The sequence below is a fragment of the Python bivittatus genome, unplaced genomic scaffold, assembly GCF_059951505.1.
Source record: "Python bivittatus isolate LINGU-HERP-01145 unplaced genomic scaffold, Pbiv_v1 ctg000070_np1212, whole genome shotgun sequence".
NCBI lineage: Eukaryota > Metazoa > Chordata > Lepidosauria > Squamata > Pythonidae > Python > Python bivittatus.
In genome coordinates this window covers 52,106,633-52,134,560 of record NW_028277034.1, presented here as the reverse complement: position 1 = coordinate 52,134,560, position 27,928 = coordinate 52,106,633, and positions in this window count along the sequence as shown.

The following is a 27,928-nucleotide window of genomic DNA, read 5'->3' as shown; positions in this document are numbered from 1 at the left end:
CTTGCCAGTTTCACAAAAGCATTTCTGCAGCTCTTTAAGGCAACTGTATCAGTTTGCACAGGATTTCCCCCAGAAACTTCGTCCCTGGTAAAGCCTAATTTGCACATCGGAAGGCTCCCCCTTCTTACATATAACCATGGGAGCTGATTCAGAACAACCTGCTTAAGAATTTATGAAATTCAAACGTTCCCAGTGACTTTGTGTAAATTCCATTGACCTAATAAAGGTATTGCACGCATGGATTTTGTACGGGATAGAATTAGTCTGCCTTCTTCATGGCTGGAAGCAGATCGATAATCTTCTGATGAAAATTATTTTAAATAAATTATATTTAGTGGATCAGCTGTGCCAGCTAGGAGATCAGGCATTGTTCCTATATCTTATACCTTTGGTGAAATGCATCAAACATTTGTTTGGCATCAGTTTCATATCCTACAGACTTTTGGGAGTGTATGGAGGGGAGTGTTTTCATTCATCTGTGCATTTTAAGTCTTTTCTCTGTGTCTACTTCTTCTACATTTCTTGTGTAATAGTGCTGATACATGTAAACTCCTGCTGATCCCAGATGGTTTAGAAACTGCAAACAACTGAAATGTCACACTGATTTAATGAACTGTTGTCTTTGTGCCTTATCTAACTTATTAGGTAATCACAGCTGACATCCATCTTATGCCCACAGCTAAGGCTAATTGTTCCCTTAGATTTGTATTTCAATCCACCTTCTGAACCTCTCTCTATGACCAGACATTAAGGAGAAAAGCCATGGAGTAGATGGTAGCGCATGCTTTCCATGCAGAAAGTCCCAGTTAAAGGGATTCCATAAGAGGTGATGGAAGTCCTGGACAGCCAGTTCCAGTCAGAGTAAACAGTATTGTGCTAGAAGAAACCTGGGTGTCACCACGTCTGGACTACAATTCTCACCTGCCCCAGCCAATATGGTCAATGATCAGGTGAGATGGTCCTTGCACCCCAATATGCCTTCAGTTATTGGCTTCAATAGCCAAGAGGCTGGCTAAGAATTCTAGAAGTCAATGTCCAACACATCTAGAGAACATCAGGTTGAGGAAAGATGATCTCTAATGGTTCAGCTTGAGAAAGACTAGGAGAATTCTAGAAGTTCTCAAAGATTAAAGGTAATAATTCTGCAATCACCTTAGTCAGTTCTATTAGTATCCTATGAGCCATAACTATCAATAGTCCAATCCTCTACAAATCTGTCTACTTCTTTTTTAAAACCAACTAAACTGGTGAACATCATCAAATTTAATGGCAGTGAATTCCACTAAGGTAGTGAAGTTTTGAATGACAAGTGAATCAGAAGTATGAAAAAACAAGGTAATGAAGTTGCAGAGAACCTTAATAAATTCTTTGCATCTATAGCTCTCAGAGGGATATATCCTTTTCTGCAGCACCACTGAGTAGTAGGTCCTGGGTAGCTAATGTACTGCATATAGTTATCTAAAGGGCAATGGTCTATGAGTTCAATTCCCAGCAGTGGGTTTGAACCCTATAGAAAAGATCTGGCTAGGTGTGTCTGATAAGCCCCAATAAGTCACGTACTACTCCCTGGTGGTCAATATAATTATTAATTTTAGTCTACTCTCTCCATACATTATTTCATCTGAATTAAGCTATGTGTTATCTAACACTGGATGTACCCAAATAAGGCATCCCACACCGAAAGTATTTTGCCTCCCCTTTGTTTTCCCCCATATTTAATTTAAGGTATCTGGAACAGAGCCCTCTCCTCTCATTCTCAGTAAAGTTCCATGCCTAACACTTAATAAATGAAGAAGCAAGCAATATTGTCGCCGTTTCACACTTCAACCTGAACAAATAGCAGCAGCCAATAAGCTGTTTACAACATCTGTTCTGGTAAGCATATCAAATACATTTAAGACATTCGGTTGAATAGTCTTGCAATTTGAGGAAGAATCTCTATGAGCAGGAAATTGGAATAAGCTGGCAATTGATATGAAATGGATCCTTGTATTATATTCTCTCTAAATCCTACTATGGTCTGCAGGCATCCTTCTATGACTAGCTAACCAGAAAAGCATCAAAAGGACGAACAAGGTGAGAGAGCTGAAGAATGCAGACTAAACCAGCGGTTGGCACCCTTTAGAGTTGATGAACGGAAACCAACTATAGAAAACATCCGTCATGATTACATGGCCAGGACTAAGGAATAAGCCTTTATTTCCTTGAGAAAAGAACTGACATGTCAAAACAAGGAGGAAAGATGGGAAGTTTGTTGTGAGAATCAGCACAAAAAAGGCAGGATAAAAATCTAACAGCAGCGATAACAATACTATGATGTGCATGTAGTATAACATGTGGAAGCATGGCATTGGAAATGCTGAGATTCTTCCCTAAAGAATCATTTGGAACCTCCCACTCCTTTTCATTCACTTGGCCAGTGGAGGAGAAGAAGATTCTGTCTCATTTCTTCTGCTTTTTTTCCCCTTTGCTCGCTCTCTCTCTCTCTCTCTCTCTCTCTCTCTCTCTCTCTCTCTCTCTCTCTCTTTCTCTCTCTCTCTCTCTCTATATATATATATCACTGATGTGCTGATTGTATTGTAAAATATATAGGACCTTCGATGCAATGTCAGAACAACACAGGTCCCATCAACTAAACCAGGAGCATGATCAATCCGTTGCTGACTACTTTATTAGAACGTAATCTACCAGCACTTACATACACATATCCATTTACATTCATTCATTGAATATATATATATTGAATGAATGAATGTAAATGGATATGTGTATGTAAGTGCTGGTAGATTACGTTCTAATAAAGTAGTCAGCAACGGATTGATCATGCTCCTGGTTTAGTTGATGGGACCTGTGTTGTTCTGACATTGCATCGAAGGTCCTATATATTTTACAATACAATCAGCACATCAGTGAGGTCTGTGTCCTCAGCAGAACATTTCTACACAACATTCAGGACCATGGAAGCTCCTTGTTCTCCCTGAATAGAAATCAGCCAGCCACCGCATGCTTTTATGCCGTCATTTATGGAAAACCTAAAAAGCAAAAGTGAATCACGTCATCAAACTTAAATCAGACCTTGTGTTTCACAAGTTGCTCCTTTCTGTATTCTTTTCCCAAAATGTTTTTTTTTTTAATATATTAAAAGATTAGAGCAAAGCCACTTTGAAAGCTGAAGGATGAAGCTGTGAGACAGAGTTAGGAAAAACTACCATCACCTGGACAGAATCTAAATAGGAAGATTTTGCAGCCAACAATCAAGTGTGATGCAAAATAATAGAAATATTTATTGCTTTATTTCATAGTTCCTCCAGCATGACCCTCCATCTTACTATGTGGCATTTCTCTTTAGGAAACACCGTGTAAATTTTTCATTATGTAAACTGGAGATCTATATTTGAGCATATGAAAAGACTCCCTTTCAAAGAATTTTGTGCACATACCTAGGCCCTAATGTTTTGGACTAACTTCATGCCAAAGGGTCTTGAAAATAGGTTAAAGGACTCCATGAACTTCTGCCAAAGGCCGCAGACTACCCATTTTGAGCTAGTAGCATTCAAAATTTGGTCGTGTTGGCTGTTGGATGCTTAATAATGCAAAATGATCATGCCCTGAAAATATAAATGAATTATGTAATTGTTTTGGTTTACAGTTCATTCAAAACAAGGGTTTATTCAGAAAAGGCAGAGCTCCCTAGATATTTCAAGACAATGAACCAAACTAGATTTGACATAGGGGTTATCTAATGCTGAGCTCAGTTTTGGGGGTGACATAAAAACATACAAATTGTCATATAGAAATGCCTTGGCAATAGCTACAATATCTGTGACTCTATGGTGGCGGTGTTCTAAACACTTCATGCTGTAAATCTACTGAATTCTACTTTGAATTATTAAATATACTGTTAATGTTGAGAAAGACTAATATGGATGCAGGTCAGACATGGTTTAATTTAATTTTCTTAAATAGAATTAAATCAATTTGCACATGCTATCAATAGGATATTATTTTATGAGCAGCTAGACGACATTTTGAGCAGTGCAAACCCAGATATCAATAGAGACACTGGTTACTTTGTGAAAACTTGCTTGTTGTAAACTAAGCACTGACAGGTAACATGGGATCCCTTCTGAATTAGCCAAACAACTTTGGAGGAACACAGAAACAAGAGAGCAGAAATGTAACAGATTTAGCAGAGAGGGCTTGTATCTTTCTATAAGCCACGTTGATCCTTTTTCAGCAAGACTCATTCTTCTATGTGTCTGATTATTCTCACTCTAATAAGCCTTCCTCCCATTTCGCCTGAAGCACATGCTAAGCTAACTTGCCTATCTTCCTTGTCCCCATCCCGAATCACTCTCTTTTTAAAGAGAACAGAATCAGAGCATGTTATAGTAGTCCAAGCAGGAGGTGATAGGGCATGCGAGACTGTGAGAAGGGCATGTTGTTCCAGGAATGGGTGCAACTGATGCACAGCTCACAGTTGTGCAAAGGCCCTCCTTGCCACAACTGCCACCTGCTCCTCCAGCAGGAGTTGTGAGTCCAGGAGATCTCCCAGATTGTGCACTGGGTCTGTCTGAGGCAGTGCAATCCCATCCATGACCAAAGATGGTAATTCTCCCAGAACCAAGGAGCCCCAAATCCAAAGCCACTCCATCTTGCCAGGTTCAGTTTCAACCTGTTGTTCCCCATCCAAACCTCAACAGCCTTCAGGCACTGAGAGAGGGCAGTTGTGACATTGCTTAACCCACCATGAGCAGAGATGTATCACTGAGTATCATCAGCATATTGATATCTCAGCCCATGGTGATGGATGATATCAGCCATTCATGTCGATGTTAAACAGGAGCGGAGAAAGCACCAACCCCTGTGGGCTGCAGGTGGGACACTCCTCATCAACTCCAACTGAAAATGGCTTCAGAGGAAGGAGGTGAACCAGGACAGCACAGTGGCCCCACTCCCAACCCCCAGAGCCGCTCCAGAAGGATGCCATGGTCAATGGTATCAAAAGCCACAGAGAGGTCCAGTAGAGCAAGAATGGACACACTACGACCATCCCACTCCCGCCAGAGATCCTCAAAAAGCACGACCAATGCTGTTTCTGTCCCATAACCAGGTTTGCCACTGCCTGCTTCCCAGGGCTGAGAGAGAGTGACTGGCCCAAGCTCACCCAGATGGCTTTGTACCTAAGGTGGGACTAGAACCCATGGTCTCCTAGTTTCTACACTGGTGCCTTAACCACTACACCAAACCAGCTCTCACACTGCGAATCAGTGCAGCTTGTAAAATAGTGTTACATGGGACAAGTGTGATTCGCCCAAAGTAACCGTGCCACTCTGTTCTTGACCAACTACAGCGTCAGGATAGTTTTAAGGGGCAATCCCGTGTAAAGCACATACATTGTAATACTCCAACAATGTGCAAAATCAACATTGTTAAATTTGAATGTTAACAATCGATTTCTTGGGCTGTGCAGCTTTTCACTATGGCTTGACAGATAAATATGTTTACCTGTCCTGTAAATTAGGGGCAAAGAACAAGTTTTGAAAACAAATAAAATATTGACGCTTGTCATGAAAGAAATCATTTTGTAGTCAACTAGAAATGTCAAAGACTAAACTGGAAAATCTGATGAAATAGCAGGTAGCTGATTGTTGTAGCAGTACGTTATTCATCCTGAAAAGATTGGTTTGATTTGACTTGATTGGAATAGCCAGCTATGTCTTAGAGGTGTTAACACAATATTTTCTTTTGCGCTAGACCTGATAATGTAGCAGTAGCATTAGATTTTACGATAATCACCTATTTAACCAATAATAGATTAAGAAATGGTTATTTCTGAGCTCTGGTTATTCTGGTCCAAAAGCATTTGGAATACCATGGGATCACTGTTTGTTCTACCTTCTAAACTGACTGTGAAGACTGAAATTTCTTCTACAACTTCAGGACTAACAAAAATGCCTTGTTCCTAATCCCAAGAGGTGGGCCACCAGCAGCCTTAAAACAGGATCCAGTCCTCACCCAGATTTCAAGCAGTCCTCGAATTAATTTCCCACCCCCTTGCAAGCAAGCAGTCCAGATTGCTGGTCTGATCTGTTCTTCTCTTCCTAGGCTGTTGAGCATGAAAGAAGAGGAACAAGGGAAAAGAGAAAGGAAGATCAAAAAGTGCTAAAGAGAGAAAAGCAGGCAGGTGAGCCATGCTTTGCCCCAATTCCAGCCATCTTTTTCTTTGGTGCCATCCAAAGAAATACATTCTGATTAAAGGCATTCAGGAGACCTTTGTTCTCAAAAGAAAAAGCGATTTCCTGCCCCAGCCCATTGACCGTCTCAGCTTGATCTAATTACTAAAAAAAGAAAAAGATCTGTACTTGCCCAAGACTTGCTCCAGAATTTTTCAGTTCACCATATCAAAGGCTTTATCTACATCCAGTGAATCTTCTACTGTCCATTCTAATTTTTCTGATTATATCTCTAAAATGTCAGTCAGTCATCTAACATTATCTCAGGCTTGTCAAACGGGAGGGAGAATCAAAGGTAATATTATCTTTAGTTATGTCCCAGGGTTTCTGCCACATTCTGGCAAAGAAATCAGGTGATAACAGAATGCTTGCAAGCCTTCCAAATTTCAGTTACATAACCCTCCTTAAGGAGAACTGAAAAAATATTCCAAAAAAGGAACAGTATAAACCTCTAACAAAATAGAAGCATAGAATCAGAATCATCTTTATTACGGTCACAGACCAGAACCACAAACAAAAAGAACGTTGAAAAATTCCTTAAAATGAATTAAAATGCATTAAAATGAAATAAAGCTAAACATAATGATATCTTTGCAGGTTGGTGGGATCATCAGTGGGCAGTCAACATCTGCCTAATTTTACAAACAGTGTAACTGTTACTCTGGTTTCTCTTCAGATCATATAAATAGAAGCATATATGGATAGATGATAGATAGATGATAGATTAGATAGATAGATAGATAGATAGATAGATAGATAGATAGATAGATAGATAGATAGATAGATAGATAGATAGGTAGGTAGGTAGGTAGGTAGGTAGGTAGGTAGGTAGATAGATAGATAGATAGATAGATAGATAGATAGATAGATAGATAGATAGATAGACAGACAGACAGACAGACAGACAGACAGACAGACATATACATACTGTATGTACATACATACATACACACTCAACAGGATATTTAATAGGTCCAGTAGCTTCTCCTGTTTTTACAGATTTAATCGTATCTGTTATTTCCTGAAATAAAGGGGCAACTCAGTAAAAAACACAATCACGTGCAATCTTCAGAACAGATTTGTTTAAAAATTATTTCCTCTTTGCTAATGCTTGATTCAGTGTTACAAAGTCTAGTATAATTTTTTTTCATAATGCCCTTTTATTAGAACAGATATGCTTTCCCTTAAGCATTCTTCATGTAGAAATAAGATGACTTTCCTATTGTTATTTCTATCGAGAGGCCAATAAATTTTCCAGGTCCTTCTCCTAATTCTCAGTATTTTTTGCTTCCTGCAATTCAATGAATGTTTTGTATCAAGCGCAGAAAGAGAAACACGTTCCAATTTAGCAGACATAAAAGCTTGAGGCAGTTCTGGTCTGGAAGTTTTAGTGCAGGCATGTCATTATTATGCATTTTTAGCATTCCGCTATTTTCAAAGCCAGTGTATTGGAATGTGATCGTTTGGTGACCACTACAACTTCACGGAATAACCTCCATGTTACATAAAACAATATACGTGCCTGGCCTTCTCAAGGAACAACAAATAATGTAGACCCTTGCCATAGAGATCTAGTATCCTTGTATCTACCTGCATTTATTTTTTCAAGATTCAATCACAATGGTATCCAGCAGGCAGAAGATCCAAGGTCCCTTGGATTTAATAAGCAAACATATATGGTCAGACTAAATATCTCAGATGAAATAACACCATGCCCAGAGGCAATGGCTAATCCTACCCCAAGTTATGAAACTGCTGGTAGCCAAAGAATAAATAAAAACAAATCTGCCCACAGGTTAAATCAAACTGATATTAATAATAATTAAAAGTTATAAATGAGGCGTATCCTTCTGGTTTTGTAAACAGCAAGAGGGCTAAATGACAACTAAGTCAAGGATCTGTAAGTGACTTATTCAGCCTAGTGTGGAATATAGCAGGATGGAATGCTCAAACTACCGACAAGGATTCCATAAAGCTACTAAAATTATGTGACATAGTATGTTTGCAAGAAAATTAGATCCCAGGAAACCAGTCTGATACAACTTATTTAGCTGGTTTCAGATCATGGGTCATTCCAACAAGGGAATTACATTATGGGCCACCCTTTTGAGGGTCTGGCTATCTTGTTAAATATGAAGTGGAATCAGGAGGCAGTGCAAATAAATCTGGACTGTAATCCCTCTTTCCTTTTAGTGAGATTTATGATAACGGATAAGATTGCCCCAATAATATTAAATGTTTATATGCCTCCCAGAGGTGCTAAATCTCAAAATCAAGACCACTGGGCTACACTTGAAAATACGATTGATACTCTAGAGCAGGGTTCCTCAACCTTGGCAACTTTAAGACAGGTGGACTTCAACTCCCAGAATTCCCCAGCCAGCATGCCAAAAAGGCTGAATAGCCATCTGTTGGGGGCGCTTTAATGTAGATTCTTGCACTGAGCAGGGATTACCCTTTTCAAACTAGATCATTGACTCTACATGCCTACATTTTTGGATTCTCTCCTGTCGACTTTAAGATGTGTGGACTTCAACTCCCAGAATTCCCCAGCCAGCATGCTGGGGAATTCTGGGAGTTGAAGTCCACACATCTTAAAGTCGACAAGTCTGAAAAACACTGCCATGAACTATTAATTTAAAATTAAAGCAAGGAAGATTGTAGAATGCCAAGAAAAAGTTTTCAACAATAAGAGCAGGTCAGAAATGCAACCATTTATCCAGAGGGATGCTGAGTTCCCCTTTGTTGGATGTGTTCAGGTAGAGGCTGGACAGCCATTTGTCAAGGATGCTTTAATCTGGGAAACTGCAGTAAGCAGACATTAATTTTGATGGCCTTAATGGCCCCTCCAGTTCAGGATAGTATGATTCTTTTCAAGCTGAACATCTGCCCATTTCCTTGTTCAACTAATCCATAAAGCTGCTAGGCAAGTATGTGTCAAGATTCAGCATCCACTGAAATGAGATAACTGATTCTTCTTCCCCCTCCTCCTCTATTTTTTTTTCCCCTTATGCTTTTAACCTGAAGGCAAATGTAATGAGCAATATCACACTGTAGCTGAGTCTGCATGTGTTGGCTGGAAACAGCAGATTATATACAATTCAAAGAGAGAGGTTGCCAAGCCATATTTCCACAGTATTGGGAGATCTTTCAGGCTGGTCTGTTTAGCTTTCCGAGCACACTTCAAGATTACTGGCAATGGGTGAGCGCACTTGCTCTCACTTAGGTTGTACTACCAGGTGTCTGAACATGTTTTCAGAGACCCAATTTGTTTCTGAACGGCCTTATTCAGGGCTGGGGTGAAGAGATCAGCAAGAAGCTATCCCATAGCTTTGCATCCCAGAAATGTGGGGTGACCCAGTTCATCATCTCCCCCCTCCAAAAGAAGGTGACCACAACAGAGACAAAGGAAGTCCCCTGCTGGACCACAGGGATGACCAGGTATCAGTGACTTGAAAGAGATGGTTGACTCCTCTTCAGTAGATAGGCTAAAAAGACTGAATAGCCATCTGTTGGGGGCGCTTTCATGTAGATTCTTGCACTGAGCAGGGATTACCCTTTTCAAACTAGATCATTGACTCTACATGCCTACATTTTTGGATTCTCTCCTGTCCTCGCTGGGCTAGGAGAGATTCCTCTTGCTGTTGGCTGCCCTTACAAACAGTTCTGAGCTAGAAGAATGAGTGATCTGGTTGAGGCCAAGCACTTTCCCATGCTGAAGGCACCATTCATGGAGCCTTTGCACAAAATGTCACCAGTGCTAGGAATCTCAGCCTCTACTGGAGTAGGATAACATCAAATCCTCTCTCTCTCTCTCTCTCATCTTTTTTTAATATAACTTTATTAAACTTTTTTTTAAAGAAAGATAAAAACTAATACAAACTGGGTAGGAGTCACCCAGAGAAGGATGATCATGTCATAATATTCACTCAAGGGGGCATGGGCTACTTTTGTGTGAGAGAGGTTTAGGGATATGGAAAGCCTTCTTGGTAATTTAAGAAGCATCAAGACTATCCAAAGACTTGGTCACCTTATTCCTATATCTTCTGAGATCTGGCAGGAAATTACACCAGTAATGCAGTGGGATCTACTGCTGAATATCAGCGGTACAGTCCTGGGGTTGGGATTCATGGGGACTACAAAATAGATCCAGAGGCCAAATCAACACAGACACATGGATGTTTTCTTTTTCTTCATTGCTGTTGTAGATGCCATCAGTGATAAAGATTTGTGAACATCATCTCAGCTCAGGGCGAACATGCAACATAGCTTCTGTCATTTATGTCTTGGTGATAATGATTTTCTTTAGAGATTGCAGCATTATTTATTTCCTGGTATTTATATCTGGCTCTGAGCTGATTCCGCTGTTACGGTTTTCATGCTGTCTTGAGTCCTGATAGGAACAGCGCTCATCACTTTGTCTGCTTAAAATAAAAGGAAAGCAAACATTTGTCATTTACCACCCTTTTCTTTCACTGTACCGGTGTCACAACAAACTAATGAGGCCTCTCAGGGACAGCCTGCTCTTCCCAGAGCTGAAAGCTGATCACCTGCATGGTTGAAAGGTCAGAAAAGCAGATTGAGTATTGCTGAAAGTATTGTGCTCAGATAAGGACATTATGTGCTAGTTGTTGATCCACCGAAACTCCTGTCTGTCCCAACCTTTCCCAGCCTCTTCACTTCAGATGTGTTGGGACCACAATTCCAACAATCAGCCGGGTAATGATGCTACTTTGCAATGAAAATGAAGATGCTGCTGCATATTTGTGGAAGGAAGGTTAGCTCTCGTTCCCTTGCATTTTGCATTGATACTTGACAACCCTGGCAGCTGTAATATTCCTTTTTAATCATACAATGCCATCTGTATCTTGTTGTCGAGGACATGGGGGATGGCCTTGAAGGACAGGAGGAAGAGCTGCTACCAAGGCAACGGTTAGATAAGAGGGGCTTGAGCCCAGGTCAAGAAAGCAACTTGAGAAAACATCTCAGACAAGCCGCTCCCTAGTTCACAGAAAGATTAAGTTAGGGAAGGGGGAGTATATCCAGACTTGCAAGATTCTGTGACTATAGCTGTTACAATAAAAGTCGTCATGTCTTATATGGCATTGGTTTCGTAGTCTGATCTGCCTTATAGGGCTGACACTTCTCTGCAGCCTATGATTTAAATTTCCTTATGCAAATCCTTTCTGTCCTGGAATAGAACCACTTTTTCCCATTTAAGCAGCCACAGAGCCATAAGGGGTAAACACTATTGCCCTTTCCTCCACTTTCAGGAAAATGTATTCCTCTTGACCAGCTTTGTCATTCATTGGTAATTTCCTAAGGGAGACCTACCTTAAGAAGTGGGTGGAGATATCCATGTCATTGGCTATTCATCAGCCAATCAGGATCCTCAAAACATTGCCCATTTCCCAAAGTGAGTTCAATACATTTGTTTAGCCAATCAGGACAGCACTTCACTGGCCAAGAGGCTGTGCTAACTGAGAAAAGGATGTATAACACTAAGTTTATTTGGGGGGGAAAGGGGTATAATTTTACAATAAACTCAGCAAAAGCTGATGCTTGTAATAAAGGGGTGGGACTTCAGTTGTAAAGTCCTAGCCACCATCTTGACTCTTTTAACCTCTTCGACCCACAGACATCCCTGACCAGCCAGAACATAGAAATATTTATCTGCCTGGTCCCTGGATTTGAACCAGACTAAATGGACCAAGAGGCATAGTAATTCTTAGTTTAGTACTAAACTGAAATTTTCATTGGTAGAGTTGATGAGACATAAGGATACAACATCACAGAGCTGAAAGACATTTGGACTTGTCTGAAATATAAATGGTACCGAAATGAGAGTGGAGGGGAGAGGAGAGAGAAAAACATACATTCCAGCAACAAAATGCGATTTCATTATTGTGACCCAAAAGTGAGTGTTGGGTGGGGGGGGAGGCGTGGAAGGTAGGCCAAGATTTGCAAATGTGTTTCAGAAATGACAAAACTCTAATAACAATAATTTAAAAATCCACTTTGTGTTTCAAAATAATACATTTGTATGTGTGAGAAAAATGAAGTCAGCACAATTGTGCCTGCTGACAGTTTAAGTATTCTTTTCCTTTTAGTAAGATCACTTTTAGAATTAATTACTTCTCTCTTCAGTTTCAAGACAATGCTCTGGAAGCAATTGAGACTGGAGTGGGAGATTTATTTATTTTTTTTAATTAACCATACAGCTGAGTAGCAGATATTTTAATCGAAGCCTGGGCAACATTGGTGCTCTATTTGTTTTTCACAGCACAGCAGCTACTTTAAAAAGTCCTTTATACATGTAACTAATTAATTAATTTATCACATTTATATTCCACCACAATCAAATGCAGACTTGGAGTGGCTCACAACATGAGAAAAACAATAAAAATTAAAAATAAAAATGCAAAAAGCTACTGTCAACAATACAAAAACTTATATTCCAGATAGCATCTGGAATCAGCCCCATTTTCAGAAACTTCTGGAAGGTATCTAGAGATGGGGCTAAATGAACTTCTCACAGGAGAAGTTCGAGTTCACAGTCAAGACTGATGGACAACTTATGGAAAAACATTGCCTCCTATTGGGCTATTAGGTCCTTTCTTCTTCTTCCTCTTCTTCCTCTTCTTCCTCCTCCTCCTTCTTCTTCTTCCTCTTCCTCTTCCTCCTACTACTGTTAGTGCTTTCAAGTCATTCTTGACTCCTGGCAACTGTCTGAACTAGTCCCTGCAGTTTTCTTTGCAAGGTTTTTTGGAAGTGGTTTGCCATTGCCTGCTTCCTAGGGCTGAGAGAGAGTGACTGGCCCAAGGTCACCCAGCTGGCTTCGTGCTTAAGGTGGGACTAGAATTCACAATATCCTGGTTTATAGCCTGGTCCCTTAACCACTACACCAAACTGGCTCTCTTATCCTAACATTATATGAGAACTTTCTTCAATTGTTCTTAGTTAGATAAAACTTAGTTAAATCAGATGTCCTGTCCTGTCCTGTCCTGTCTTGTTCCATTCCATTCCTCCTTAGAGGACCTTTCTGTTGAGCATATATTTGATCATGGCTTGTCACAGTACATCCCATTAAACATTCCATCACACACACACACTGTTAGTGTGTTAGAGTAGATGACTTTCTAAAGCTGGAGCCTAAGATAATATGGGTAGCAATTCTATAAGTAGCTTCTGGAAGAACTGCTTTATTAATAATAACAGCAGCAGCAGCAGCAACATCTGCCTAACCCAGGTCCTTGGGAAGGACTCAATAGGTGGACAAAAATGCCAGATCCAATCTAAACATCTGGCTGATTGTGTGACTGTTGAAGCGCAGACTGTGGAGAAACAATTACAGTGCAGACTTTCTCCCCTCCTGTCTGAGCCTTCTCCCCAGCGCCAGCACAGCAGAGTTTCCAATAAAGTTGCAACCTTGACACAGGTGGGAGAGGAGCTGGGAGGGGAACAGAGGAGATGTGTGTGATTTGGAAGAGCAGCAGAAGACGGAGAAAGCACCCAAGTAAAAGAAGGCATTTTTTTCTTCACCGAGACTGGATGGTCTGGAGGAAAAGAAGCGTAGAGGCAGAGCAAGGAAAAGCGCAGGAATAAAAGCACCATGTGGAAAGTCACAAGTTTTCTACATGCTGGCCAGTAACGGAGAAGAAAAAAACCAGAAGAAATTCCAGAGAGACGAATTAAGGCAGAACAGTGTTTTTGAAGAAGAAAATGTTGCTATAGAATAGTTATACAACAGCGTATAGTATAGAGGAAATACTGTAATAGTAATTGAATAGTAATATAGTTATTGTTATAGTAATAGTAATTAGCATAGAAGTAATAGTATAGAGTGTAATATAGTAATAGTAGAATATAGTATAAAGAAAATTGTATAGTATTATTAGTAACAGCAATAGAGTATATATCTTCCACCATAATAATAATAAATTAAATTTATAAGCTGCCTGACTTGGTTTACCTCGTGTGTGTGTGTGTGTGTACCTTTGAGTCAGTGTTGACTCCTGGTGACTGCCTGGACTTGTCTCTGCAACTTTCTTGGCAAGATTTCAGAAGTGGTTTGCCATTGCCTCCTTCCTAGGGCTGAGAGGGAGTGACTGGCCCAAACTCATCCAGCTGGCTTTGTGCCTAAAGTGGGACTAGAACTCACATCTTCCTGGTTGCTAGCCTGATGCCTTCACTACTCCACCAAACTGGCTCTCAATAATACTTCGGGATTTTCCAAGCTATGAGGGTTGCAAAGTTCATGAATCACAATTCTGACATTATTAGATAATAGTATTTATAGCTCTCCTGTGTAGAATTGCATCCAAAGTATACATTCTCAGGATTATTTTTTTTTCCCCAGTCATTTTCTCTTTCTTTCTTTTTCAGATGAACTGTGTTTCTTAACTGTCTTAAGACTTGTCTTTATAATGGTTAAACCCCCAGTAATGTTTTGTTTTCTTCACGGACATTCATACTGTGAATAAATACTGGATCTCTCTAGCCTACATCTCCACATACTTGGCCTCTCTTCCTAGGAACAGCTCACAAGAGCTGATCTTTTAATGTATCATATTCAAGTCAAGTCAGTTCTTAGCAACTTCAGGGATATGTCCATGTATTTTTCTTGGCAAATAATATTGTACCTAACTCGTGTCATTGCTTTCTTCCAAGATATATTTTTAATCTCCCAATCTACTATATAGCCGTGTCATTTCTTGAAGGTCTCCCACACTGCCACCCAGATGGTGATCTAATCTAAACCTTCTTTAGCTCCCATCAGACAAGGTCAATGAAGTACCTGCAGTAAATGGTCACTTCTGAATCTAGGCTGAAATTCATAAAGCCAAACAGTGGAGCTGGGATGTGAAATACAGGCATTGTTTTATTTTATTCATTTTATAATTGTGAATTACAGACAGTTTTCTTCATTACCAGATTCCTTGCCATGAAATCAGGCCACACCAATCCATGGGTTTCATGGTGTCTGCGAATCACAGGTCACCTTGAACATTCCCTGCTCCATGCATCAGGAAAAGTTGGGCTGGTGTTATTTCTTCATTGCCTTTTTAATTACATGGGCCCTCTACAAATATGGTATGAAGGGGGCTTTTTATTGTTAAAAAGCATGATATGCTAATAGACTTACAAGAAGGCAAAGCGCTTGTTTTAATGAAATTTTTTAAAAGACATAGAGAAACAGTTCTGCATATTAAGTGACTTGGGCATGGAAATCAGGCTGCCTAGAGAAGTTAAACTATTATAGACTAAATGTATGAATGTACATGTGTATAGCATTACCCTAGTGATTGGCACAGGAATCATGATGACATGAAAGCAATAATTGCTGCAGCACAATTGAAAAGCCACAATATATTGAGAGTTGCCATTAAACTTACGTTTTGACCTCTGGAACAAGAATTGCCAAATCATTTTGCATTATACTGCTCCACCCCCACAAAGCTAGAAATGGTCCTTAGAAATGGATAGATCCATGTTTCTCAGACTTGGCCATTTGCTGGGGAATTCTGGGACTTGAAGTCCACACATCTTGAAGTTGCCAAGTTTGAGAAACATTGGGTAGATGGATGCTTGAAAAAATTAAAATCAGTATTGCCCAGTGGAATTAACTTTAGAATTTGTTCAGATTGCACAGATTGGAAAAGTGCCATATTTTTTAAAAAAATAATACGAAGGGTAATTACATTGGGGTGGAGAAACATATACCACAATAGCTGTGTTTTAGAAAGGATAGCTTTGGGAAATCTGAACATAAGACAGAAACTTTCACACAAAGCCTGTATAGCTGAGAAAGGTGAGAGCACCCGAGATCTTACAATTAAAACAACCTGAAATTGGTAATCTCACAATTAAAAAAAAAAAAAGCACTAACATTTTATAGAGCTGAATTAGATGGTTGGATTTTGATGGATCCCCACATTGTAAATTTTGTTATAAGATGGTACTGATTACTGTAGTATAAGATATAGACATATGTATGTAGACACACACACATACACTTATACATTTTCAGAAAGATTCTGTTGTTGTTGTTGAATTGCCAAAGTTACAAACTGATATTGTATGACCTAAAACAATATTAGCAAAAAAGCATACATTGGTAGTCCCAGACCTCAACCTAGAACAAAATAGTCAAGTAATCCTAACATTTTTGGGTTAGCTGAGAGCTGATAATTGGGAGTACAGTGGTTCCTCGGGTCACGAACGCTTCTGTTCACGACCAATTCGGGTCACGAACAGCACCGTTCGCAAAATTTTGCCTCCATTCGTGAACTCCGCATCGGGTGACGAACAGGATCCGCGGCCATTTTCCCTGCTGACACACGTGGTCGTGGCTTCCTGTAGGGAGGGGGACTCTCCCTCCAAACAATAACCGCCTCCCCACCCGCCTTCCTGTCCTCCACGCCTCAAGCAAGGTTAGCGTTCTCTCTCTTCATAGTGTACTGTACTGTACTTTGTGTCATATTTTTGTGGTTTAAAAAAAAATACATATGGTTCAGAATGGATTAACTGTATTTACATTGAACCTTATGGGAAAATTTGATTCAGGTCGCGACCAAAATCGGTTGGCAACCAAATTCATAGGGGTCAGAACGGATTAACCGTATTTACATTGAATCTTATGGGAAAATTTGATTTGGGTCACGACCAATTCGGGTTGCGACCAGAGTCGCAGAACGAATTAAGTTCGTGACCCGAGATACCACTGTATTCTCTAGCATTGATCTGAATAACACGTTGGATGTTGACCTTGTCCTTTAGGGAGGTACATCCTGTAGGCTTCATAGCCCCGGAAGAGGTCAAAGGTCAATGAAAGAGTGGCTGTCTGCTTCTTAGGCAAACCTAGCTGTTGCTTGCCAATTATTATCATCAGTATATAAGTAAAAAAAAATTATTCTTCAGTTCATACATGCAAAAATAAGTTACCAAGAGCTGAAGAAATGTCCAACACAGAAATCATCAATAGCTGAATGTTCTTAGACAATGGGGAACAAAGAAGCAGCAAAGAACAAATAGCTTTTCATTCATCAAAATAAATCTCTATGCATATGATGTCTCATCTCTTATTCTAATCTGTCATGTGCAGGTGACTCTCCTTTGTAGTTCTATCTTCCAGGAATCAATTTATAAGGACTTTGATGCCCAGTACCATGGGAACTATGAATCTAGTGCCCGTGGTATAGTATTATTAACCTAAACACCAAAACTCTGTAAAGTTTTTTAATAGACCAAGAAAAAATATATTGTTATCTGATAAACAGGAAGATGGAAACAAGGGAGAAAACGAAACTGAGGCTCTCTCAAATTTATAATCAACACTTCAAGGCTTCATCAAGAATGGAATCTCTCCTTCTGCTCCTCCTTTACTTTTTGACTCCTGTAACACCTTGCAATGTCAAATATGTCTTTGTTCATCACGCTTCTCCATCCCTGTAAGTGGTAGCGGATGAGTAAATAAAGAAGCTCATACAATGTTATCACTGACTGATTTTGTACAATTATTTCAGCATTAGATAGAAGATGATTTCCATAGTCCTGGGCACAACTCTTTCCTAGTGACATTTTCTGAGACCTGGAGGCTGGATCTTGGACCTTTAAAAAGCAAAGCTGGGCTGCGTGGCCCTTAACTCCTATGAGCATGTCACAGGCCAACATTTATTGCTGTTCGGGCATCAGGGCCCAGGGTTGTCTTCTGATGGGGAGGAACTACTCCTGAAGGAGCAGATTCATCACTTGAGGGTTTTCCAGGATTCAAAGTTCCTGCTAGAGCAGTAGGTGGAGGCTGTAGCTAGGAACACTTTGCCCACTGCTAGCTGGATACACTAGTTGCAGACTTACTTGGAATAGGAAGAACCCACCATACCAATTCATGTATCATCATCATCATCATCATCATCATGCATGTGGAGAATTGCAATGCATTCTATGTGGGGCTGCCTTGTCAAAGCTGAAATTGGTCCAATATAAAGCATCAAGTAGGTTAGCTGCCACATCACTCCAGTGCTATGGGCCCTGCACTGAATTCCAGCAGGCCTCTAGGTACAAATTTACAGTACTGCTTTTGGCCTATATTTATGTAGGTAGTCACCTAAATATCTCCAGAGCTCATGCTCCAGTTTCCCACAAAAAGTCAATAAGGGGTTTCCAACCAGCAATAAACATAGATATTGTCTTTTCTCTGATCAAAGAAGTCAATTTGTCCATCTCAGCAAGTTCCATCATCTTCACCGTCCAATCCTCCATTGTGGGTAAAGTCAAATCTTTCCGCCTTTGTGTGTATAATAGTGTCACTGCAATTGTCATATTCAGAAACAAAGTTTCATGGTTTTTTCCCAACTGCTTATCCATCAGTCCACTGTGGATGTTTCATTGCTGTCACTACTGTGGACATTTAATGATTTTAATTTAATTTAATTTAAATAAAATAAATTCCAGAGGTTTGGTGGTATATCAATGAAATGAATAAAGTAAAATAAAATAAGCTTATGTACTAAATGAGGGCAGGCAACAGGAAGAGATGATAGAAGTTAATTGTTTTGATGATAACCGTCAACACATTTCCCCAGAATAAGTAACTGCAATGTAAAATAAAGCAAACCTTATAAATTCCCCAGCCACATATTGTATCCAGCAAGAGACGAATGTCTATTTAATGTGACAGATCTTGCCCTCACAGCCAACATGATGAGTGGCTGATAAAAGGAAGAATGAGAGAGATGAATGCGTAGAGAAAGCATCATTTTGCTTTCAGGAAAAGCTTAAATCAGTGACCCAGGCATTCTTTTGTGTATAAATGGGATTCTTATCATACATTCCACATTCCTCATTCTTTCTGTTTTCTTGAAACTTCTTCATACGTTCAACCTTTTATTGGTATCCACCACCTGCTGAAAACTACAGGACAAAAAAGCAGGGCTACTTTCTCACCCCTCAATGTGTTTCCTTTTGATTCTAAGCACACTTCAAAGGAGAGAAGATGTTTTTCAGACCAATCTATTTCTGAGTAGCACACAAGTTTCCTTTTGTCTGCATATACATCTTTCCTGTCCCTGGATTCATCTATGACTTTATGACATGCAGCATTTACACTTCAAGATGCACATTGCCTTCTTTTCTCTCTTCAAACATGGAAGTCTAAATCATGTTGATGTCAAGTTGTGATTTTTAGAAAAATCTTTAAAATGAAACCTATGGGTTTCTAGTGGCCCACCGGGTCAACTTATCTTGAAACTTCAGGGAAGCCTCCTCCTTTCAAAGCTGGCAGGATGAACTCCATTTTGATAAAGCCCTGTTCAGTATGTTTAGCCAGGAGAAGAAAAAGTACTAAGGGGATGTGTCAGTTGTCTTTAAGTCTCCAAAGGACTGAGAACTGAGCCAAACTATTCTGAGTAGTTCTAGAAGACAGGATAAAAAAACAAGAGGTTGAAATAACAAGGACTTAGACTTCAGCTGGACATCAGAAGAAAGTTCCTAGTGAGACTGTTCAACAATGGAAGATTCTGTTGTGGGAGGTGGCGGACTATCCTTTGCTAGAGAGATTTAAACAGAGTGTGTGGTAAGTTCCTACACTAAACGGCAAAGGAGACTAAATGACCTACGAGGTCCCTTTCAATCCTTACATTCTATAAGGATCTAATAATTCCATAATTAGGGTATCTCAGAAAGTGGTAGGCTCCTTCATTGGAGGGGCTTAAACTGTCATAGTGGATTCCTGCAGTGTGAAAGAGATTGGACTGGATGATCTTCAAGATGTTTCCAACCCATACAACAATAGGGTGCAAATGAAGCTGTCCATGTAGGAAGCAGGACCCACCTTCTCCTGAATGGGGAGGGATTGATCTCACACTCTCCTCTAAAACCCCATCTCCTGGCATTATCTATTATGCTGGGAATGACAACGGCCAAGACCTAAATATAGCCCTCATACCAGATTCAGGCCTGCTCTTTTTCAAAAAAGAAAAAAAGATGGAAGAAGTGCATTTGATTGTCAAAAATCTGTTGGCAAAAAGTGTGCGTGCTAACAAAAGTGTGGGTACCATCCAGTTGTACAAACTTCAACATCCAGGATCTTCCCAATTGTTTTTTAATAAAAGGTCTTTATGCATGTGCAAAATCCCTTCCAAACCATCAAACTGATTCAGAAGTATTTAATCCGATTCAGTTCAGAAGATTGATTCAATTTAGAAATTCAGCTGAAATTGCCTGCTAGTCAAGTCTCTGTATTAGACCTTCAGATTAGTTAAGCAGATCTAAACTAAAATGTAAACAAAAGAACAGAAATCCCCCCCTCCAAATAATCAAATAAATGCAATAAAAATCCATTCCATCACCTTGCTTGATATCCAGTGTCATCTCCTGTCCCCAAGGGTGTCCACAGCAAGCCCAGATGTCATACAAAAGGGGCAGAATTAGTTTCACAAAATTGCAAGTCACATTGTGCCATTTTCTTCTCTTCTCCACCACCCCAGATGTCCATGTCTGCCCCCTTCAGCCTTGGCTATGAAAAATAATAGCAACAACTCTAAATGTTTGCTCACCTCTTGCCTAAAGAAAACTGACACCAAAAGGGTGATTAGGACTGCTGTAACAGTGGGTTTGATTGACTTTTGGTTTTGCACTGATGGGCAATTGAACAAAAAGTTCACCAATGTCTCTTCCAATTCTGATGTCTTTTCTGAGTTAAAATTTAAGAGTGGCACAACAAGGCTGCTACCACCTTCCAACAAGCCACCATCTCCAAGCTGCAATTCCGCATCTGTCATAAGATGGGCTGATCTTGCAAAGCATTTGAAGGTCAAAACATCAGCAGTGAAAGTGAATCAACAGTGAAAGCTCATAAAAGTGAAAGATATCCTGAAGTCAAGCTCATCAGAATATGAGTTCATGAACACATCCGTATTGTTTTCTAGGCAACAATATAGAAGTGGTTTGCCATAAACCTCTGGAATTTATTTTAAGACCCTGTCTAAATGACATCCCAGGGATTTTCTGGTGACTTCCCATCCAAGAACTGCTTGTTCTAACCTTGCTTATTTTTTCAGATAAGGTCAGCTGGCTGATGCCAATCCATGAAATTTCATAGAATGAAATGTAAATTATTTTTATTCTTCCATGTATTCTCAGACAAAAGCTGTAAAGCCAGTTGAAATATCCAGAACAGTTCCTTGTTCTTGCACCCTCAGGCTGAGGTCGATTTCCTAGCAATTTAAGGTTATATATCTGGCACGCACCATAAACACAATTTCAGTTCAACAGAGGTGAAAGTCCTACTTGTGGCCAAAGTGAACGGGGCAGGGCAGAATTTGTCATCAGAGTCAAGCAGCAATTGAGTTTTTTTCAGAAAAATTCATAGGAAGCATTAGATCCAAAGTATTCATGGATTAAATTGGGGGGGGGGGGACAACCTTTTGGTGATCAAGAACCACATAGAACAGTTTTATGGGAAGATGAGGAAGGGTCACATCTAGAACAGAGCTGCAACAGTTTGGACAACCAGCAGATGGCAGCAAAGAGTTACCGTTTCTTACCTCTTTTTGTTACCATCTAGTGGTCTTCTCAGATCCTTGCAGTCCAGATATGGTAGTTTTAATTGCCCCAGCACAAGGACTGGAGGTTCTGGATAGACACTGATAAAGATGCAGATTTGTTTACATTATAAAAATATGTCCTAATTTTTAACCTTGGAAATCTGGTCATCCTAAGCCTGGAGGCTGGAAGTTGCCCATCCCTTCTTTATTAAGGTACCAGGCTTACAAGCTAAGCCTGTCTCACAGAGTTGTTCCAGCACCAGTCTGCACTCAGTGGGACCTTAAATATCCTCCAGGCCCCTCCATCAAAGGAGCCAAGGTGGGACTCTACAAGGGAAAGAGCTTTATCTCTGGTGGCACCCATCAATGGAACGCTCTCCCCAGAAAGACTTGATTGGCACTCACCTTAGCATCATTTCAGCAGCAGGTAAAGACCTTTTGATTGCCCCATGCTTATTAATTGAATTTTTAATTGCATTTTAATCATTTTTTAATTCATATTTTAATTGTTGATTGGATTGTCTATGGTTTAATTCAAATTGCATTTTTGCATGTTTATGGACAATACAAGCTCCAGTATCGAGAAGTTTAAATTTTTCAATAAATAAATAAACCAGCTGGAAGATCTCAACTTCCACCTGAGCACCAGTGGCATCAATTCAATCCTGCTCTTCTTCCCAGTGTTTCTTTATGACGCCATGCACTCCACTACTCCTTGCTTTCTGAATCACTATCTCCAAGGCTAGGTAGGTGAGACTCTACTTCTACCTCAAAGTCAACCAATCCATGGACAATAGGTCTTGATGCCACCTCTTTGCTCTTGCTTGGACTGGAAAGCTCCATGTCTTGACTTTGTTCTTCTCCTCCTCCTCTGATTCTGAGTCTCTTGTCTTTATTTCCTCATCACCTAAAAACAATGACACTCCTGGAACTGTTCACATTTGATGGTTAAAGGGATAGTTTTAATATTGCCACAAACTATTTCATTCTAATATCTCTGGAGTGATGCAGATGGCATTCAGATCCTAAGACATCAGAAGAGTGACATTGGGATGTCAACGTGAGACACTTAATCTCCTCAAGAAACAAGGTTCATGATGATAGTGTAAGATCTGATTAAGTTTCATGGCTACTTTATTTTTTTAATCTGACTGTAGCCAAAATTTATCTTGAGGAATAATAATCCTTCTTGCAAATATTCATCTTTATTCATATAGACCACATTCTGTTTAAGCATATAAACTTTAAAAGCCGCAAATATGCAAATGACATGGGAGCTGGACAAAAGCAACTACACATAGTACAGTAATGGGAATAGAAAGGATTATGATTTTTGCCAAGAGCATTTTTTATGCAGAAAGTTGAAGCCACCTTATAGTCTCCTTTGGGTCATTATGCAAATGTGCAACTGTTCGTTAAGGGTAAGAAGCAGAAGCATTCAGGCTAACTAACATTTTCTGTTCCTGCTGTAAACTGATTTAGACCCCTCCCGCAATATGTCAGGTCAAAATCTCTGAGGCCCCTCATGAAAGGTTCATTTAGGTATAAAGATATGCTCCCTTGCTCTAAAAAATAAAGCCTTTTTCGAATCAAGGCCAAATCCTGATGGTATTATAGAACAATTTATGCAGGGTTTTTTTCTGGTAAAAGATTTGCTATTGCCTTTTTCATGCTGTAAGCAAAGCTTTTCAGTTTCCATTTCTTTGCAAAGCATCTCTCTTTATTAAATCTTCCATTGTGAGTTAGAAACTGGTTGGATCTCTCAACTCTCCTTGCGAGTATTCATTTCCATAACAAATGTTGAGATCTGTTACATCAAATTTACATCCACAGACAGAGAAAAATAGTAAAGGATGTGTTGAATATAGCATAGGACTGCTTAAAATTAGCAGCTCTGAAGAAAACAAAGATTATTCAGGTATGTACATACATCATCATATCTTAGAAGCAGGGCCAACCCTACCATTAGGCCAAATGAAGCAATGGTTGTCCTTTTGACCTATCTCCCAGGCAACCACTTCATTAAGGTGTATGACCTTTGGAAGAGGTTGCCATCTGGCCAGGGACTGGCCATGATATTTGTATCATTCAGAGGAGACCTCAAAACCATGGACTGTATGGTGCAAGTCTGATCTTCCAAGCAGCTGTTACAGCCACTTCAGTGACATTTTGAAGGATCCCTCAGCACCGTGCATACAGAGTAACTAGATGGTTGGTCGGGCAGAAGGACAGTGGTGACAATGGTACTGTCACTGAAGAAGGGGTGTTTGGTGTGGAAGGACAGATCCTACTCCCAGCTCAGCTTCCAAAAGTGTCATTGTTATCTCATTTTAAAGTTTTGAAAATGATTCAAACTATACCTCCTAGACTGCGGTTAAAGGGAGAAGAGGAACAGCTACTAGGGCTTAGACCTGCACCAGAACTGAATAATTTTAATGTTGTTTTTCTCATGATATGGGAAGAGTCTTTGTGGTTACCAGTGAAGGTGGACAACCAATGTGACATCTTCTAAAAACAAACTCACAGATATGCATAAAAAAATCACCAGCACCATAGAATCTGTAGGTCCTCTCCGTCCATCGATCATGCTTGCTTGATTGCATCTGGCCACCAGGTTTGCAAATCTATAGGATTTTTCTAGAGGAAAATTTCTAGAGGAGGAGAAAAGCCTCCATGGTATAGAAATAAAGTTGGTAGATTAGAAATGATGAGGCCCAGATTCATGAACACATAAGTATATCTTTGCCGGATCAGGCCTAGGGTCATCTTTGCCCATCATGTTTTTCACAGTGGCCAACCCAATACTCCTGAGGTGCTCACAAGTAGGCGGTAGAGACCTACCAATATTGAGATAATATTGAGTTTCAAGACTTTTGATAGACTTGACCTGTGTGGTTTTATAAAATTCCTTTTTTAAACTCATTCAGACTATATGACCACCACTATGTCTTAGAGAATGAAATGCACAGCTTTGTTTTGGGGGAAGATACGCTTTCATTTGCCCTTAGTTGCCTTCCAGGCAGATTACCCTGGATGTGGTGTTCTGAAAGGAAGAGAAAAATTCCCATGCATGATTTTGTTCCTCAATCCTGTCTTTCTTCAGTCACCTTGTTTTAGTCCAAGCTGAAGATCCCAAATGTTCTAGCCTTTTCTCCTAGGGAATTCCAAGGTCTTAAGTCCACCCTCAGCCATGAAAACTCACTGCATGACTTTGGGCCAATTGCTGATTCTCAGCCCAACCTGTCTCATAACAATCTACCTTGCTGTTGGTTGGGGGCGAGAGAAATTGGAGGAAAGCGTACTATATTTGCCATCTTGAGCTCCTGTAACAAAGATGGAATGTAAGTCAAAGAAAGAAAGAGACAGAAATTGGATACCCCAGGAATAAAATCTGAATTGAGCTATCCTAGAGGAAATGCAAACTTTCGTGTGATACTGACACTATTTTAAATTGTATATATTATCCTTGTTAAATTCCATTCTCTGTCATGCTCAGGCATTCAAAATTTAAATACAGAGGTGAGAAGACAAGGTAAGTGCCAACCCTGGACTCCCACCCCCTCTGGGGGGAGGGGATTTAATTCAAGAACTCAAAGAGAAATAGTATTAAATTCCATTCCAGTTTTACATATAAACCATTCAAATTCCACATTGCATGTGAATTTCTGTAACGTGCACTTTTTTGCATGAAACTTTTGAACCAAGACATAATGGCCAACTTCAGAGACATACACATGATCCAAAGGGTAACATGGTTATGATCCATTTCGTAAGCAATAAAGTATGAAATAAGTTGACTTTCATCTGAATTCATTGTCATCCAAAATTAAACTTCCTTTTTTCTGACATGGAAAATATTCTTGTCGCCTCCTCCTCCTCCTCCTCCTCCATTCTTATCCAACACTGTTGGACTTCCACAGAAATAGTTTCCAAAAAATTGTTCCTTCAAGTTGAAGACAATTTCTGGGAACTCCACTCTAGGTGCAGGTCCATTGCATATTTTTGCAGTAATATGGAAGCAGTTTTCCACCACCTTATTCTGGGATGTTGTTTGACTTCCCAGTCTAGACTACAGCAGTGGTATTCTCCTATTCCAGTACTAACCAGGCCTGTCCCTGCTTAGCTTCCAATATCAGAATATAAGTCCCTTTTGATTCTGGATAGTGCCATCAAACTGATACTGATTGATTTAAAGGAATAGTTCCCAAACTTTATGGTATAATGACCCCCTGAAATGATAAATATTTGTCTTGGCACTGGATACAACTTTTCCAGTATGGCATAGTCTTTTGTCCTCATAAGGAAGAATTCTGGGCTGCAGAGGCATCCACAAGGGGTTTCAAGGGTAGGTAAAGTATGAAATTATGCCATCCCACTGGCCCCCTTTTGTATGCACGTACAAAGAGGATAGGATTTGTGTTGCAAAAACACAATGCTGCTTTCATGCTGCAACCTCTGTTGGCTGCATCTCTTAAATCACACTCTTACTTGTTAGGTTAAAGGGAGTCTGACTATGCTAGATAAGAGTGGAGTTTGAAAGATTTTGATCTCTATTTTGTTAAAAATATATTTTTCATAGTAATATGCAACAACTTGATACAATAAGTTATAAGTCAGCAAAGCATGATGAAACAAACACAGCCAACATGAAGCAGCCCAGCCAAAACTCCTCTTTTGTTCAGTTTGCTTTCCTCTTTATTTTATTTTATTACCTATTTATTACATCAGTTTAAGCTGCCTCCCATCTTGGCAGTTATGACTCAACAGGGCAAAAGAAATCAACAAAATAATACAATAAAAACATAATGGCACCTGAGGACAATCTAACTGCATCCTTCTAACAATAGTTACTCAACAGTTACTATTTTTTATTACTTAAAAAAAAAATCACCCATGCCAAGGGACGAGTTTAGGACTAGTTTTGCTCCTTCAGGTTCTCAACTCAAGTCACCCTCTGGGGGAATTGGGTGGCATATCGATTTAATAAATAAATAAATTGCACGCAAAATCCTGGCCACTCAGGATTTGTCACTTGAAGTCAGAGACCTGTAATTATTAAGCAAATACCAACAGTAGCAGGAAGGACTGATAATGAAGCTCAAGCTCAGATACTTTGGTCACCTAATGCGAAGAGACGACTCCTTGGAAAAGACCCTGATGCTGGGAAAGATTGAAGGCAAAAGGAGAAGGGGACAGCAGAGGGTGAGATGGTTAGAGAGCATCACTGAAGCAATGAGCATGAAACTGAGCAAACTCAGGGAGGCAGGGAAGGACAAGAAGGCCTGGCGTGATATGGTTTATGGGGTCATGAAGAGTCAGACATGACTTAACGACTGAACAACAAAACAGTAGCAGGAATTTAGAAATGGTTTCCCCATCTCCTATCTCCTATCCCTATCTCCTTACAGAGTAGCCGTGTGCATTGATGAATTGCGTTTATCTTATTCTAGGAGCTAAGGGCTCAGAATTATACGTATTACGATTACCCAGTAACTACACCAATACATGACTTGCTACCTGAATTAACCTGTTTACTGGGTTCACCAAATGTCTGGGGTTCATGGAACATTTTAAACCACATAGATATGCTTTAAATATGTTCTATACATACAGTTATACAAGCATAAAAACATGAAGGTCTTCACACTTGACCTAGTGGCCTTGTTCACAAGACATACTGACTGAGTAAATCTGTATATGGTACATTTGCACCTATAGATATGAAGGTATCTCTGGCTTTTGGATGACCGTGCATTAAGGGTGTAGCTAAGGTCAGCTATGCTGTGTCCACAAGAATAAGGAGAAATAATGTTTGAAGTCTGTCACCCTTCTATGCGGCGTGCGTGCCAAAACGAATCCAGATGAGGTGGTTTTCAGGGTGTCAAAACTTGCAGTTCCAATTCATAAGATGAGAAGAACTTATTTCCAAATTGCTTTCAAGGTCAGCAGGATCCACCTGATGATCTTTATAAGGTTAGGGATCCAAATTTAACTACATGATAGATTCCACACATTTTCAGTGAGCAAAATAACAACTTTCCTGTTTGTCTTCACTGGTAACTGTTACTGAGACAGTTCTCTAGCTCACCGGTGAAGAAAATCCATCTTTTCAAAGCACAGTTTAAATATGTTCCAGGGTTGAGACTT